The following is a 3,676-nucleotide window of genomic DNA, read 5'->3' as shown; positions in this document are numbered from 1 at the left end:
TTTCATACTAAATAATGATAAGTATAGTGGATTAATGTTAAAGTTGATTTACATTAAAATTTGCTAAAATATTCACCATGTTCTATAATTGTTGTTAATAAATGATAAACAAGAACAGAAGTCTGAAAATGTGTAGTTTATACACAAGAATAATATTCAGATGCACTGTTAAATGGCTACAATTACCCATTTCATCCTCAGAAATATCCATTTAAAACACTGTAAAAAATTACTGATGCAAAAAGTTGTACAAATGAGGAAATACATCTTGGCTCAACATAATGGTTGTGTCAAAAAAGAAAAATATGTTTGGTCAATGATTGCATGATTTCCATGATTGTACTACAAAATGTTCATCAAGAGAAAATAAATAATTATGTTGAGATAACTTTTAACGTTGCACAAAAAATATTATGTTGGCCGAGCAAGAGAGAACAGCGTCAATCGTCTGAGCATGCGCAAAGGAGTTCTACCAGGCAGCGCTGCAGCAGGCTGGAGTCACGACATTGCATTGGTGAGTACTTTGTGCTGCGAGTTAATGAGCAAATTTAGGTTAATAATATATCGATTGTCTATCAACAGAGTTTGAAATAGCTTTATTGTGAGTACCTACAGTGATTAGCAGTGCTGGAAAATAACGTTTAACTCATAAAGCTTAGCATTCCTTTCCAACTGGCATGTGATTTAAAGTCGACCCTAACGGTTATTAAGCATGACATGTTCCCGTTTAATATATTTAATGGTCAATATTTTCAAATTCCATTTACATTTTGGCTTATGATATATATGATAATTGACTGTAACAGACAGCTAGTCTTGACAACTTGTGCTATTGCTATCACAGAGTGACTGATAATTTAGGCTAACGTTAGTTCTAACTGTTAGTGGCATTCAAAGCACATGTGCCTTCGTGTTAGCAGCTAGTACTTTGCACAAAGCCTCAATTTGCAAGAGTGAAATAACATTTCAGTCTGATAAAAATAAATAAAGAGTTGTGCTAACACGAAAATTAATAGCTGCTAATGTTATCAGATTTGTAAGCTGTTTAACGTTATCAGTTTTCCAAACGGTTACATGTTTCCGTTTAATATTTTTAATGGTCAATATTTTCAAATTCCATTTGCATTTTGGCTTATGATATATATGATAATTGACTGTAACAGACAGCAAGTCTTGACAACTTGTGCTTTTGCTATCACAGAGTGACTGATAATTTAGGCTAAGAAATAATTTGCTTTGCTTTTAATTGTTTGCTTCTGAAACTTTAATTACCCACAGGTTTGTGCTGAATTCTTCCGCATCTACCGTATTGACCTGAAGTCAGCATTCCTGACATCGCTGGACAATCACACCCAGGGGTTGCTAAAGATGTACAGAGCCAAAAGCAAGACTGGGAAGGTGGAACAACTTGGATGAACTTCTGGAACAACTGGATGCCCAGGTATATTAATAATTTCTTTGTATAAAATATAACAGTGTTAAACAGTGTAACATAATTTACTGATACCTGTTTAAGAGAACAAACTGCCAACAGCTCACTGATCCACAAAAACTTAACTGCAAAACTCAACATTTTAATTTCAAGGTCTCTGGCAGTTGAGTTGATAATTGTCTTGTGACATTTATCCATTGCTCATTATGTAAACAATAGAATTATATGATCAGAATTTGTCAAAAAGGTTCAATGTATACTTGATTTTGATGATCTACAATACATGTACAAATCCCGCAAATACATAATATAATGTATGCCATAAATGGCGTTCAGAGATGATGGCTTATTTTTTTGCTTGTGGAATGCCACACGTATTGTTTACGTTATCTTATTTACATGGAGTGTACATGGAACCTTGGTTGAGATTTTGATTATGGTGCTATTTTATTGTTTCAATTGGTATGGATAACAAAATGGGCAAAGCAGTCAACTTCCCTGATTAAGACCTTGAGATCAACATGTATGCATTAGAGAGAAATATTTTGGTGTAGTATTAAGCTGTTTTTCTCCTATCATATAGCTCCGTTTGACCAGCACCTACATACTGGGCAGAATTGACTAATTTCACCATTGGTTAATCTTGATCAGCCTCATGAAAGTCACCTGACATGCTTTTGGTCAATATGACTGAACAAAAAACAGCCATCGTGCGCACAGCATGTTTGAGACCTATTTTAGGACTGTTAGAAAACCACTCTCAGTATCTAACCTAAGTAGACTCTGGTAATGTTATTCAAACAGTCTTAAAGGGATACCCCACTGACATTCTTCTAAATATATTCCTTTCTGTTCAGCAGGAGAAAGAAATTCATACAGGTTTGAAACAACATGAGGATGAGTATATGATGACAGAACTTACATTTTTCGGTGGAGTATCTCTTTAAGGGATCTGTAGACTTGCTGCACTTGTTAGCTGATTATCCCTCTCAGATTGTAATCTTGATTGTATTTCAGGAAACTATTTCATGATCCTAAACTGTTGGTAGAGTATATGTGTAACCCCTTTGTTAATTAAGCGACTTAATAATGTCTTATTGATGGTCTTTTTGGCAGACCACAGATCTAACTACTCATTGAAGGTCTGCTGTTCTTAGTGGTCTTCCCCTGTACTTGAGAGAGCCAGCTTCAATTTCAAAGACTATTAAGGATAATCTGTGGTCAATTTCAAAGACTATTAAGGTAATTAATTTGAATATCTTTATTATGGTATTACTGTTTGTGATGCAGTAGTGATTGCATAAGACATTATGCTTTCAGTCTGACACTAAAAGACATTTATTGTGTTTCACAGGATACTGAGGCATTGGGGCCACACACAAAGGCCATGAAAATGAAGTGACTGACAGTTCTACCAACTCAGGACCTTATCCCACAGTGGTCAACGTGGCTGTAGTAGTGGAGGAGGAAGTTGTCATGGACAATCTGGGAGACTTCACAAATTCCCTCATGATGTTTGTTTCGGCACTGGTTGAATACTTGTGTAAAATTTTACTTGAGCCTAACAGGCAAATTCATATGTATTTAAATAAATAAATAAAATGTTTTTTTTTTTTTATCAAAGCCTAGTGTGTAATTTATTTGAAATAATGAAAAATAGACTATTTTGACCAAGAATAAATATTTAATACAACATTTTATTTCAATTTGAGTCTGCTTGTTGGCCCAACAAGCTATGTTTAGTCAACAGAAAATATTTAATTGACACAACATTCTATTTCAAGTTCAGTCTACATGCAGGGGTAGTCAGCACAACACAAAAAAGTTGGTTTCCGCAACTTAAATTGGGCCAACTAAAAATTTTAGGTGCAACGGGTCACTAGAAATTTTTATGTTGGAGAGGCATATTTTTTTTTACAGTGAAGCAATATTTGTGTTGGCATGATTTATATTATTAACCTTGATATCAGATTGAAACAAAACTGGGCAGTAAGTGGTATGCTGATGATATCTCCTTTTAATACAATGACTCATTAAAAAATAGATCAAAAAGGCATTGTTTTATTTTAACTAAAATATTCAAGTGTATTTACTTTGCAGGGGTGTTTTGCCCCAGAGCTAAGAAGCAAATATGCACAGATCTTGAACAACAAATTTGACTTAATGGAAATGAGTGTTAATGAAGCTTTTACGTATCACATCATTAGCATGTGAGCTGCCCACAGCACATAATGAATGCAACTC

General features: G+C 34.4%; 1 long non-coding RNA gene across 1 annotated transcript; it reads left to right on the top strand.

The window, feature by feature from the left end:
• Nucleotides 1-304: 304 nt before the first annotated feature.
• On the top strand, nucleotides 305-2,645 carry LOC127933849 (uncharacterized). The gene is made up of 3 exons (XR_008147586.1): nucleotides 305-514; nucleotides 1,321-1,441; nucleotides 2,549-2,645. It is a non-coding gene; the product is annotated as an uncharacterized LOC127933849 (long non-coding RNA).
• The last annotated feature ends 1,031 nt before the right edge of the window (nucleotides 2,646-3,676 follow it).

The sequence above is a fragment of the Carassius gibelio genome, chromosome A18 (assembly GCF_023724105.1).
Source record: "Carassius gibelio isolate Cgi1373 ecotype wild population from Czech Republic chromosome A18, carGib1.2-hapl.c, whole genome shotgun sequence".
Taxonomy (NCBI): domain Eukaryota; kingdom Metazoa; phylum Chordata; class Actinopteri; order Cypriniformes; family Cyprinidae; genus Carassius; species Carassius gibelio.
This window is presented reverse-complemented; position numbering and strand designations above follow the sequence as displayed.